The sequence below is a fragment of the Pleurodeles waltl genome, chromosome 9 (genome assembly GCF_031143425.1).
Source record: "Pleurodeles waltl isolate 20211129_DDA chromosome 9, aPleWal1.hap1.20221129, whole genome shotgun sequence".
NCBI classification, from domain to species: domain Eukaryota; kingdom Metazoa; phylum Chordata; class Amphibia; order Caudata; family Salamandridae; genus Pleurodeles; species Pleurodeles waltl.
The window spans coordinates 962,907,395-962,921,969 of record NC_090448.1 but is presented as its reverse complement, the minus strand read 5'-3'; the positions used below and the strand labels follow the sequence as shown (position 1 = coordinate 962,921,969).

The window sequence follows — 14,575 nt, the reverse complement described above, 5'->3', positions numbered from 1 at the left end:
TCAGTCAGGTATGGTAAGTTGTCTGTCGGACTTCATCTGGGGTGTTTGCACACACACACTGACAAAAGCACACACACTCTCTCTCATCTCTGTTTTGAAAGTCCTGAAAAATATTGGCTATTTTACAAAATATTGTGTTTCTCTCACTTAGTACTTAGCATTCTTCTCTCTTTCTACTGCCACTTAAGACCCTCTCATGAGACCTGTTTCTAGCATAATGTATTTTATCATTGAATGCCAGCATGATTGTTGCGAAATCTAAAGCCCCCCCCCAATCTTACTGACCAAGTTACACCCTTGCTTCTTACTTTTTTCTGCCTTTTCTTTTTTGCCCCTTGCCCCTTTCCTCTTTTCTACTCTTATATTTTGAACACCCTCATGGAGATGTAAGCAATAAATATATAACCTAAGGCATTAAATAGCCCGCAGGGTGAAGTACCCACAGCTCATGTATCCTGCAAGTCAAAGGTTTGAATTTCTTAGATGCCAGTTTAGTCTTTGTCCTTAAGATGAAGGAACTAAAGATTAACGCCCCCGCACACTGACTGGATGTAGGACATGTCAGTAAATGAATCCCACAAGCGCATTATATACCATGTGAAGGACCCGACAGATAGCTTTGTACAGCCACCTTTACCCTTTCTTCTGCCAGGCCTGAATGCTCGCAGTAACAGTTAACACCTTGGTACAGGATTGCTTTCACATATCCTTTTGGGCCCGGATCTCTGGGTGAGGATCTGTTACTTCACAATGGGATGCTTCTGTTTATCACATGTAGTCTAATCCTGTCACCTTCAGAGAACAGTCCAATTCCAAGCAGGGTTTCCTAATTCCGATCAAGTTTCCTAAATCCGATCTGGGTTTTTTAATTCTCAGCAGGGTTCCCTAATTAAGAGCAGGATTTCCCTTCCTAACCGCCTCTTAAGTCCAGTTTAGCTCTAGAGGAGATAGCTATCTCTATACCATTTTTGTCAGATACATGGACCTCGTTTACATACTGAGTGGTCGTTCTAAAGATCTGCAATGGGTCCGACCCTCCAGAAACTACTTCGGACACCTGGTCCTAAACGGTCTCATCCTCGGTCAGGAGCCTCTCTGAATCTGCCAAAAGTAGGGCAGCTCTATTTGCCGAGTTGGGGCAAGAGGCAAGGGTTCAGTCAGCAAATGTTCCACTTAGGAGGGGCAGAATTCTGCAGTACTAGATATGTTGTCACACACGCAATACAGAGAATATTTACCATTTTCCCTGCTATATAGAGCCATTCGAAGAACAGGATTGAATCTTACAAATGCTTTCATTTGAACTATTTGTCTTTGGTCAAGGATCCACCCAACACTTTACTAGGAGTATCTACGGTGCATGCCAACATTTAAAAACTGCGAAGTATGTGACTTTCAAAAAAAGTCGTGGGAAGTGTATTTTCCTTATTGACTAACATTGAAGCAGGGGCGATTTTGGGTAGGAGGCACCTAAAAAATCATTTTTTACTTCAAAAATCGGGTCTTCCGTCTGGATCGGTTCCTTTGGCATGTATGATGGTGCAGGAGAAACTAGAATATGGGGTGATGAACATATGACGGAGTGCGGAGTTCAGAATGAAGAAAAGGATCGTTTGGGTTATATTAGAGAGACAATACCAGACAAAGCAGTGTAGAGTTGTTTTTTAAATAATACATATTTACAACTTGAGGTACCGTGAAATGGCGTGGTTTGTCGAGTACTCCAAGATATTTTGAAGAATTTCGAAATCTTGGATTACAACACGGGTCTTTAAACTCACAAGCTAGCCACATCGTGTCACAGCTGTACTGATTTCTTACAGACAGTCACCTTAAACCGGCCCTCCCGGGCGAAGTGCTCGATAACCTTGAAAACACCAAAAGGTCAGACAAAGACATTCACGAGACGCCTTAAAAAGAGGCCTGGGGGTTCTGAGTCACTTGTTCTCCTTTGATCATCTCCCACACCTGTCCACCGTGCCCAGGTGTCTAGGCCCCCTCACTAGGCCCTCCCCAGAACTCATCCCAGAGATTCTCTTCCAAAAGAGAGCGAGTCCCGGCATGCCCTTCTCCCGTCTTAAAGCGCCCTTCCCGCAGTACTGCTGTGTTGGAAACCTGTTGTGTCTGAGGCTTCCCAACCCAACATTCCCTCGTGGAAAAGTTATCCCAGAAGTCACGACTGCCCAGCTGAAAACAGGCGTCAAGCGATATCATAATAAAATACCGGAAGGGGAAGAACAAAAATTAGTACCAAAAGACCGGCAGTGGTGAACGGATCAGGCATGATTTACAATGACATAACATGTTTATTTTTAAAGCCCTGGTTCACCCTGAAGTGCATCTTGGCGCTGAATGACAACTGCTAATTGTTTCTCAGTTCTACTGTTATCGCCCTCAGATCACTGAACAAATAAATCCATCGGACATTGGCTCCTCAATGAATTTGTCACCAATAATGTGGATGGTGTGTTGCCATTAAATAAACACCATGTAACATATGTGATCGAACATGTGTTCGAATAAAAAAACACGTATGTATGTATATTATATATGTGACAGATATAACATCAAAAATTCTGAATCACTTACATTTATTAATCATTCAATCACTTTAGAACACTTTCAAATAATATGTGAGCGCCTCATTCACTGACGTGCATATGAATGTGCTGAAGTGGTGACTAGGCACGGTTTAGGTATCCATAATTATAGGAGCCTTTAAGTTCATGTGGGTCCCAGGCAGTCCCCAGAGACGCCTCTACCTTTCGATCATCATTCTGTGGGGCATTCATTCAATGAGATCTTCTGTGGGGCCCAAACTGTCAGATTAACATGAGGAAAGCTAGAAGGTAAGGGGATTATATGACTGCTCCTTATTGCGGAGTGTATATTTCTTTTAAACACATATTTTTTTATATAAAATGTGGTGTCATACAGGCCTGTTAGTGTCTCCTTCAGGCAAGAAAAGAAGAAAAAGAAGAAGAAAAAGAAGAGAAGAAGAAGAAGTCGTTTTTGGAATGGGCATATATGTTTGTATTTTTCACCTTAGTCCCATCACTCTGTGGATCCCCCCGGTGATCTCAACTGATCTTGGGCAGGGCTTCTTGTTGCTGGACATAAACAATATAGTCAGGATATGAGAGAGACAGAGCGAGAGAGAGAGAGAGAGAGATTTTTTTGGGGCGGTCAAAACTTCTCCAGTATTTACTTCCGGTCTGCTTGTTCCCCCGCGTTGCAGAGCTGGGTCTCTGGCGTTGGTTAATCACTACAGTCCTGTTTAGTTGAATCCTTCCACGAGGGTGGAGAGCGCCTTGTCATTAGGCTGTGATTGTAGATTCTGGTGCGTGCTGCCTTGTCATTGGAGAAACCAGCCTCTTACTCTTTAGGCAATCTCTGAAAAAAGTTTCGATGTAATGTTTAACTCTTTTAATATTTCTGTTTTTGGCCTTTAATTTCGCCTCAGATGTCAAATGAGAAGCATCAATAAACTACTGTGATTGTGCACTAGGTAAGTGCTATTTACATGTACAGTTTGAACCCGTGCATATTTTGTGAATCATGCAAAATCCATGAAATGTGACTTTTTCAGGAATAAGTCCCACTGAGTCCTGGCAACTGCTTTTTATATCACAGTCTCCCACCCAGACTTTATGTATGGCAGCTTTAACATACTTTATCAAAATGGGCAGACGCTCATGCTGTGAACCACACTGCTTGTGTGGTGCGATTAGTGCAGCCAAGAACCACAGACTATACTGCACTGTTGTATGTTGTACTTCAGCAGCAAATCCCGTATTATTTGTATCATGTGAGTAGTGAAGACACAGACTGTAAACACCGCTGTTTGCATAATGTACTTCATGCAGACACACTGTCTGTAAACATTGTACAACTCATACAATGCGATTAGTGCCAACGCAGTCTGTAAACACTGCACTATTTACTAAGGTACTTAATGCAGACAGACAGGCTATCTGGAAACACTGTACTACCAGTACAGTGTGATTAGTGCAGACTTCAAGCACTGCACCATTTGCATAATGTAATTCATGCAGTCAATCTGTAAACATTGCACTATTTGTACAATGTGATTGGTGCAGACACAGACTGTAAACACTGCACTCCATGCGTAATGTAATTCATGCAGACAATCTGTAAACATTGCAGTATTTGTACAATGTGATTGGTGCAGACACAGACTGTAAACACTGCACATTTTGCTTAATGTACTTCATGCTAGCAGACAGGTTTTCAGTAAAAATTGTACTACTTGTATCGTGTGATTATTTCAGATACAGACTGTAAACACTGCACTCTTTGAATTACGTACCTCATACTAGCAGACAGGCTGTCTGTAAACATTGTACTATTTGTTCAATGTGATTAGTCCAGACACAAACTGTAAACTCTACACTCTTTCCTTAATGTACTCTATGCAGACAGATTGTCTGTAAATACTGCACTATTTGTATCATGTGATTAATGCAGACACAGACTGTAAACGCTGCACTCTTTGCATAATGTATATCCTGCAGGCAGACAGGCTGTCTGCAAATGTGATTGGTGCAGACACAGAGACACAGACTGTGAACACTGCACTCTTTGCATAATGTACTTCATGCAGGAAGAAAAGTTGTAAACATTGTACTATTTGTACAGTATTATTAGACCAGACACAGACTGTCACCGCTGCACTCTTTGCATAATGTACTTCATGGAAGCAGAAAGGCTGTCTGCAAACTTAGTACTATTTGTATCATGTGATTAGTGCAGACGCAGCCTGTGAACACTGCACTCTTTGCATGATATACTTTATACTAGCAGAGAGGATGTCTGTAAACATTGTACTATTTGTACAATGGGATTAGTGCAGACACAGACTGTAAACACTGCACTGTTTGCGTGAGGTACTTCATGCAGGCAGACAGGCGGTCTGTAAAACTGTACTATCTGTCTGTACAGTGTGATTAGTGCAGACACAGACTCTAAACACTGCACTCTTTGCATGATCTACTTCATACTAGCAGACAGGTTGTCTGCAAACACTGCACTATTTGTACAATGGGATTAGTGCAGACACAGCCTGTAAACACTGCACTGTTTGCATGATGTACTTCGTGCAGGAAGACAGGCTGTCTGGAAATACTGCACTTTTGTACCATGTGATAAGTGCAGCTAAAGTAGGACTGTAAGCACCGTACTGCTGCATGCTTTGCTTCCCTTCCTGCAGCCAGAAACATGGCCTCTAAACAGTGCATCATTTGTATCATGTTCTCAGTGCAGACAAAGCTCTGTTTATGCTTCTAAGCACAGTCTTCAAACAATCGACTATGTGTAGCATGTGATTAGTGTATATACAGACTGTAAATACTGTACACTTTCCATAATATACTGTATGCAGGCACACAGTGTCTCATTGCACTGTTTGTACCTTGTGGTGAGTGCAGCTAAGGTCAGACTGTAAGCACGGCACTGTTGCATGCTTTGCTTACTGCACCCGACAAAGAGCCCGTAAACAGTGCACAGTTTTTGTCCTGGGCTTAGTACAGACAGACAAAGAGACTGAACAATGCTCTGGTTATGGTGCTAGGCACAGTCTGTAAGCACTGTACTATTTGTATACTGCAGTCGAGGACAGATTGTAAACACTGTAACGCTTTTATTATGTTCTTACTGCAAGGAGACACATGGAGGCAGGAAAGAGTGCTGTATCCTGGGACATCCTGTTTTGTGAAATGCTGTAATTCAGGAATTCCGGTCATGTGGAAAAATTAGATCAGCCTAGGACTATATGTCACTAGGACTGTTCTATTGTCTGTTTTATCATTTTACAAATCATAAATTTCAAGTGTGATACTCCACTGAGTCCAAACTAACTCAGTCAAGGCTACAATAATGTGAGAATGAAAGATGAAGCGGTAAAGGCATGGTTATCCAGTGTGGCTGTATTGTTGTTGCATTTGTATGGGGCTACATAGCTTAGACCAGGCCCAGAAGTGAATTTGTGGGTGGGTGATACATAAACCTGTGGGACTGCTGTCAGAAATGACGTTATGCATGAGGGCCTGAGCTGTGCTATTATGCTGTTTTGTATTGCACCTGTGTGTGAACTTGAAGCAAACAAGAGTGAGACAGACTGCTTATGCAGGGCTTCTCAGTTCATCACAAAACAAGCAGCGAATTAATAGTTTACAATAAAACTTGGAAAACAAGGCATAGAATGCTTTTGATTTCAGCCATCGGGAACAGATGCTTGATGGGCCTGTGAATCAATCAACCAATCAATCAAGGAATTTGTAAAGCACACTACTCACCCGGGAGGGTCTGAAGGCGCTGAAGGGGTGGGGGTGCTGCTACTGATCAAACAGCCAGGTCTTGAGAAGTCTCCTGAAGGTAAGGAGGCCCTTGGTCTGACGCAGGTGGGTGGGAAGAGTGTTCCACATCTTAGCGGTGAGGTGCGAGAATGATCTGCCACCAGTTGTAGTTCTGCGAATGCATGGGATGGTTGCAAAGGCGGTGGAGCGAAGCTGTCAGGTCGGGGTGTAGAAGGAGAGCCGTCTGTTGAGGTATTCTGGTCCGGTGTTGTGCAGTGCTTTGTGAGCGTGGGTGAGGAGTTTGAAGGAGATTCTCTTGTAGATGGGGAGCCAGTGTAGATCTCTCAGGTGGCCTGTGATGTGGCAGTGGCAGGGGTTCTCCAGGATGAGGCATGCAGAGGTGCTCTGAATGTGTTGCAGCCTTTTCTGGAGTTTGGCCATGGTTCCTGCGTAGAGGGCATTGTCATAGTCCAGTTTGCTGCTTACGAGGGCTTGGGTGACTGTTCTTCTGGTTTCTGTGGGGATCCATTTGTAGATCTTTCGGAGCATGCAGATGGTGTTGAAGCAGGAGGAGGAGATGCCGTTGATTTGCTGGGTCACAGATAGTGAGGAGTCCAGGATGAATCCTGGGTTGCGTGCGTGGTGGGTGGGAGTCGGAACGCATCCGAGAGTGATAGGCCACCAGGAGTCATCCCATGCGGAGGGGGTGGAGCCGAAGATGAGGACCTCTGTCTTGTCGGAATTGAGTTTGAGGCAGCTGTTCTTCATCCATTCAGGCATGGGCTTCATTCCTTCGTGGAGGTTGGTCTTGGCGGAGTCCTTGGTGAGGGAGAGGATCAGCTGGGTGTTGCCAGCGTATGAGATGATGTTGAGATTGTGCAATCGGTCGATGTTAGCGAGCAGAGCCATGTAGATGTTGAAGAGGGTCGGGCTGAGGGACGAACCCTGGGGTATGCCACAGATGATTTTGGTGGCTTCAGAGTGGAATGGAGGGAGGCGGACTCTCTGAGTTCTGCCGGTGAGAAAGGAGGTGACCCAGTCCAGAGCTCTGTCACGGATTCCTGCATTGCTGAGGCATGTGTGTAGGGAGTGGTGGAAGACGCGGCTGAGAGGCCCTGGAGGATGAGGGCTGCGGTTTCGCCGTTGTCCAGTATGGTTCTGAAGTCGTCAGTGGCGACGATGAGGACAGTTTTGGTGCTGTGGTTGCTGCGGAATCTGGATTGGGAAGGGTTCAGAGTGCTGTTCTCCTTGAGGAAGCGGGTCAGTTGTCTGTTGACAGCCTTCTCAATTACTTATGCTGGGAAGGGGAGCAGGGAGATAGGCCGGAAGTTCTTGAGGTCCTTTGGGTCTGCCTTGGGTTTTTTGTGGAGGGCGTTGATCTCGGCGTGTTTCCAGCTCTCTCCGGGAACATGGCGGACTTGAAGGAGCTGTTGATGATCTTCCAGAGTTGGGGTGCGATGATGGAGCTTGCTTTGTTGAGGATGTGGTGAGGGCAGGGGTCGGATGTTGAGCCGGAGTGGATGGTGTTCATGATTTCGATTGTGTCGTTGTCATTGACGGGAGTCCAGGAGAGCAGGAGGCTGGTCGAGGGTGAGTCTGTGGTGTTGGTGGTTGCCAGGGGGGCTGAGTGCTGAAGCTGATGTGGTTGTCTGCGATCTTGCGGTGGAAGTAGGAGGCTAGGGAGTTGCAGAGGTCTTGTGATGGCGGGATGTCATTGGCAATGGAGCGGGGGTTGGAGAGTTCCTTTACAATGTTGAAGAGTTCCTTGTGGCTGTGTGCGTTGTTGTTGATGCGTTCTTTGAAGGCGGTTCTCTTGGCAGTTCAGATGAGTTGGTGGTGACTGATGGCGTTTTTGAAGGCTGTGTGGTTGTCCAGTGTCTGATCTTGGCACCACTTATTTTCGAGTCTTCAGCATATCTGCTTGGATCCGTGGAGGTTGGCGGTAAACCAGAAGGCCTTTCTGTCGGTGCGTCTGTGAAGCAAGTGTTTGGGGGATTTTCCTTGGAGAGTGCATTCTGTAGAGTGTGTGCAGTTTGCCAGATATAAGTAATGAGTCACTGCCACTTCTTTTTTAGGTCTTGCCTGCGATAGCACGTGCACCTTATGTGCTCTCACTTGCAAGAGATATCCTATACAGCAAGGAACTTGCAGCCCATCTATTACATAACATTTGCTGGCTTCATTGCCACTCTTCCTTGCTGTCTTCTAATTGGCCAGGGCATGCTGGATTCACTGCCTCTTTTCTCAGCTGGACCATGGACCAAGTACTAATTACTTCTGCTTGATTGCTGTCCTCATACTGTGACTGAGGCTCTACTTTTTTTTCTCTGTTTTCCTTGCTGAACCTCTGGCCATTTATATCTATGTTTTACTATGCCACAAACACTTCAAAGAAGCCATTTTCTCCTTTGAAATGGATGTTTATTGTGACAACAGATGTAATCTGCTTCCAAATTTATTTTTATTAAGACATGGAAGCAATTGCTTTCTTTATGGGACAGGATCTTTAGTCACATGGCATATTTTTTTTCTTTTTTGTGTATGAGTAGATTAACTGGTTTGCTCAGAATCACGGGGTGTTGTATCAAGACCTAACAAGCGTAGGCAAGCCAATAGGACGCGCCTCTGAGGCTTTTAGCCCTAGTTGACACATAGCACTTTTTTTGAATGAGTTTTAGTCACACTGTAAAGGATTTGTGCTGCTGTACAGAGTGAGTGGCATGGCTACAGGACATTGCCAATAGCTCATATAGGCGAGACCTATTGGCTTTGCCAATGCTTGTTTTAACTTACTTTGCCTTACTGCAAACATTGTTATTGAAACATACTGATATTTCTGCTTGGTTACGTTTTGTAAACCCTGAATTGGCCTATATTGGTGCAGCTCTCGTAGGAATACATTAATGTAGTAGTATAGGGTGCTTCATGTCAGAGATGAGGCGCATTAGCAGAGCTGTGCATGGCGTGGAAATGCAGGTGTACTTAAATACACTGGCAGAGCTATGTCAGTCTCAGTATTGGCATAGCAAGAGATGTTGGAAATCAAGAATGTACAGTGAATAATTAGTTGTACTAAAATGGCTGGATTATTCCAGGTAAGGCTTCTGGTCAAAGCACAAAAACATAAGTGATAAGAATTATGTAGGTACGAATGAAATTAGGTGCAGGTCCGGGGAAGACACCATAGAAAGACATTCTTAATCATTCTGTTTCCCCTAGATGCCCTGAACTAGGCACTTTGAGGAGAAGTTCAGAAGGGAAGAGAAGAACATGTGCAGTAGTCCTAAAGGTCACATGACCCAGAGACAATGTTAGCGCTGATGTCACCCTTCTTATTACCATACCGTAAGTACTGTTCAAGGGGACAGACTTATCAATATGCTGAAATAGTTACTAAATCTGTAATGAATTTCAGCAAAAATATTAAAATCAGGCATACATCGGGAAGAGACATTGTGAACCCACCCACTTCTAGCTACTGCGAGGCTGGGGCTCTTTATGGGCCTCTTCTGTCTGACAATTGGCAGATAAAAGCTCATAATTAATGCTAGTAGGAAGAAAGATGGCTTGATGGGAACGAAGAAGGGATATATGGGTGGATGTATGTATGAGGGGTGAAAGGATTGTTGGGTGAAAGAATGGGAGGGGTGAAAGCTGGATGGACCAGTGGGTAAAAGGATGGGTGGATAAAAAGATGAATGGATGGGTGGGTGAAAGGATGGATGGATAGATAAGTAGGTAAGAGGATGTGTAAATGAGTAAGTGGATGGATGGGAATGTGGGTAAGAAGTTGGGTGGATGGGTGGGAAATAGGATGTCAGATAAACGGAAATCTGAGAGGATGAATTGATGAGTTGGGTGAAAGGATAGCAGAGTAAATGGAAACCTAGGAGGCTGGGTAGTTTGATGGGTGGATGAAGGATGGCAGAATAAATGACAATTTAAGAGGATGGATGAGTGGTAGGGAACATGGAAATCTGAGAGAAATTATGGATTGACAAAATGATCAGTTGATGGATGAAAGGCTTTATTGAAGGATGGGTATGTGAAATAATGACTGCGTGGGTGGATTGTTATATGGCTATATTGATGAATGCATGTGTAGGTGATCGATAAATGGAATGGCCTATGTTGGATGAAATGGTGAAAGATGAATTATGGATGAATGAATAAATGGATGACAGAACAGAAACGGGAACGTATGGATATTAATGCATGGATGGGAGGGATGAAAGCATGACACTTAGACGGAAGACAAGGGGAGCTCATCTAAGGATGGTCAGGCTCACTTGATCTGCATGCTTGATGCCACCAGACCTTTGGTTCAAAATAGGGGGTATTTTAATTTGCTGGCTACTTCCTTGGTGCCAAAGGTCATGGCCTTCCTCTTGACGATGGACTGACCTTTTGCAGGTTGCAGCGACAACACATTATGAGTATCAGTGTGGAAGAGAAGTATGAGAGAAAAAATAAATAATGCAAAATGGAGTCCCCACTCGTGCTCTCAATTGTTCTAACGGGGAACAGTGAGCTGCAGTACCCAAGAGAGGTGTGTGAAGACGCGCAGAATAAATAGAGAGAACGACTTGATGTGGGGTGAAAGGAAAGGCATCCCCTTGTCACCCAGAATTGTAAAGTGACAGCAGGTTCTGCTCCCACCTCCCAGGGCCCCACCTCCTCTCACATAGTTTGAGAACTTACATTCTCATTAGAGCAAGTGATCTTTGTGTAACACACATACTAGGCTCTTAAAACAAATATATCACCTGGAAGTAGGATAACTCACGGTGTGTGCACCTGCTATAGGGGTCTGTGTACAATCTGCATATCACATGGCTACTCGACCTTTTATCTTTTTCAGATGAATACAACTGCCACCATAGAGTTTTCTATGAATTACTATGGGTGGGCGGAACTCGCAGAGTTTTACATGAACACTGTGAGATTCTCACGAGTTCCACCCATGCCTACTTCTGCCCACAAGGTCAGAGACGACGCGAGGATGCGATACTCTGAGTCCGATGTAGAAATATTTCACTGAAGTAGCAAGATTGTAACAGAAGGTGTGAGTGATGCTTGTTTTTCTGCTGCTAAAATTAATGTTTTCTTTTAAGCAGGCGTGTTAACCTACAGAGCACTTAAAAAGAAAGCAGGAGAAAACAAGCATTGCCCATATCTTATGTTACAATCTTGCTACACCAGTAAAATATTTCTTAAATTGCACCCTTGAGGCGTCCCTGACCTTGCGGGTGGAAGACACCGCTGCGAAGGTGGATTTCTCGAAAGGACAGAATCGGCGTGCACCTGCCGTCAGACGCGATCCGCTCAGTGTCCGAGTGGGAACGCAGAGGGGGGACACGCCCTCATGCTCGATCCATCCCTGGGAGTTGAAGAAGGAAGCAGAGAAGGCATCTGCTATCAGACATGGTCCACCGATCGGAGACGGAGGAGGGTGGCCTGCCTTCACGCACCAGCCCTCGCTCAGACTCGGCCGTCCCGTCCTCGGGTCTGGTCCCCCTGAGGATGACTGTTGAGGGCCTTGGCGCAGCAGCACGCCCAGAGCCAGGGTAAGGTGTCCCACAACGTATAGAACAGATCCTGAGAATGGGCAAATAGCAAACAACTGAATGGGGTATTAAGGAATCATGGTTGCTGAGCTATTTTTCTTGCTCTCACCTGAAGGTTTGTCAGTCTCTGCACCACAACTCATCTTCTTCTTCTGTCGATCAGTTTCTTCTCAGTCTGATTTTCCAAATCTAGCTCCCAGTACTGCTGCCACCCCCCCCCCCCCCCCCCCCTTGCATGGGTACCCCAGCACCTTGGGCATTTCTGGGGCAGGTTTTAGACAGAGATACCTGAGAGTAGTACGCCTGCCTTCTGAGAAGGGCCACAAGTTCTACCTGTGCATTGACCGCGTTTGCCGTCTTGAAATAGCAGTAATGTTTTTGCACAAAAACCCAAAATCTAGGGGTGGGTGCTGGTAAACTTTGCCACACGGCAGTTAGTGGAGTTTTTGCTGAGCTCCAAGCAGACCGCTGAGTGGCAAAACTCTGCAAACAAACTCCACCGCCAGAGCGGAGTTTACAACCCACCCCTATTAATTGTGCCTGTCAAGTTAGCCAGCTTCTTGTAAGAAAGTTTGTGATTGGCTCAAGCAATCGGAATGATTAAAACTCTGGCAAGGACTTTTTTTTTTTGCTTTGATTCTATATTAGGGAGCTTGATAGAAATAGGCTTGATGCCCAAGTGCTATATGAAATTGCCAGCTGGTAATTAAACTTTCCCCTTTAATATGTATCCCCACCTTGAGTTTGGGCTCATAATTGTGAGGTGGGCATTTATCTTTGGTTAATGTACTGGCAAGCGAGCTACACTGCTGAGTAGCACATGGAAGATGTTTTGGAATGGGTAAGCCTATCAAAAACGTAGAAGTTGGACACCTACTAATGGTATTTACATTCAAGGCAAAACTTCTGAAGTATATAGCTGCAGATGAGTGGCTGGGGCAGCAGTGCGATCAACTGGGTTACCATAGACAGCCACTAGGCCACTGATATTGGGAATAATGCACAGGTTAGGGAGGCACTGAGTGACACCTGGCACTCGAAGTGGGCAACTGACAGTGGGAAGATGGTCAGGGATATGAAAAGCAGCAGATAGAGCCAGGGACCACCTACTGGTCTGCAGGGAGGATATCACGGGAAAAGTGAGGGATTTCCGTGATTGGGTAACTGAGAGTAGGTTGACTGTAGGGATCAGGTAACTGACAACAGGGAGAATACAGAGGCAGGAAGTTGAGTGGAAAACTGCAGGGAACAAAGTGGAACAAAGGGAGAGTGGGACAGTGAGCAGAGGGGTGCTGCAGACAATAAGTGATAATTAATGTAGTGTTGTCCTGGTGCAGTCATGACAACTATCAAAATGCTTTTCCATCCACAAACACGTTCAGCTTTGGGTTGGGCTGATGATATGGACAGCCACTTAACATCGGACAAAGCCCGCACCATAAGTCAATAAAATGTACTTTTTTAAGGGCTTTGTGGTTTTCATTGTGTTTGCTCCAATATCCTAGTGTTATTGATTTTCAATTCTTCATCTACAGACAACCTCACTCATGTGCATGGTACAAGTAATGATATTCCAAATAAATAGGTTCTGCAATTAGTAACAGGTCAGAATGCTTGTAGACACTAACTGGTCTCCATCTCTTATAGGATGTATTTTCCATAGCTTCCTTAATTCAAAGACTGCTTGTCTGTGATACTGTTAAATCAGTCACCTTTTCAACTGATGTGATCTGCCGGGGGAATCTTCAACAACAGGTGTCGTGTTACCCTAGTCTTGCTGTGCCCAATGTTTGCCAACTTTTACTTGGTTATGAGGAAGTCTAGAGGTTTCTCAACAGACCTTCTCCTCCAAAAGACCTGGAGGGTTGTGGAAGAGCCACATCAAGAGAACCTCCACGATAGTGAGGGCAACTGGATTCACACACCATTAATTTTTTCCACTGCTGCAATCACTCAGGGGCATGCTCAACTATGAAAAACACATGGAGGAAGTCGGGAATTCTCTATATTGGCAGACTCATTTTTCGAATACACTCCCACCAACACGGTCCCGCCTAAACAACAGTTTTCCTTGCACCTTTGACACATGATCAGTATCCCTCCTCTGTCCTCTGCACCAAGGAGCCTCCAATTGGCAGTGAAGGTTACTCTACATAAAATCTGAGGTTACAAGATGATTCCATGTTACCAAGAAAGCAATGCTCCAGCTTTGGACCTTTCTTTTAAAATTCATTGCTTTTAGGTGTGTCAGATCAATTTCTAGCACTGGAAGGGAATAAGAATAACAATTCAAGAGTGCACTGGATAGTTAAACGAAAACACAGGACTAGAGCAAAACATCACTAGTGAAATACACCAATGTGATAGCCTTATTAACTGCAGGCCACTGTCACTTTAATGCTTGTGTGGCTGAAACAGAGCAGTCTAGTCAGGCAAACACGCCTAAACGGTTTCCAGGCTGGTCACTGCTCCAGAACGCTGCCACGGCCAGGACAGAGTCATTCACGTAGCACGCTCCAGCCTTGGAATAATTTCAGAAGTACCAACCTCTATGATGGCACAGGAAGGGACATGCCTTCATGTCCTCATTAACAGTTCTGAGTCCTTGCCCTCTGCCTGCTGCTGGTTCATGCTGACTGCAGAACCTCCACCCTGAGGTCATTACCCCTACCTCTGCCTGAAAGTTGCAATTCT

General features: G+C 44.9%; 1 protein-coding gene across 3 annotated transcripts in view; it reads right to left on the bottom strand.

The window, feature by feature from the left end:
- STON2 (stonin 2) overlaps positions 1-14,575 on the bottom strand; it is a 569,996-nt gene that overhangs the window by 67,303 nt on the left and 488,118 nt on the right. The gene's annotated exons all lie outside the window — the stretch shown is intronic.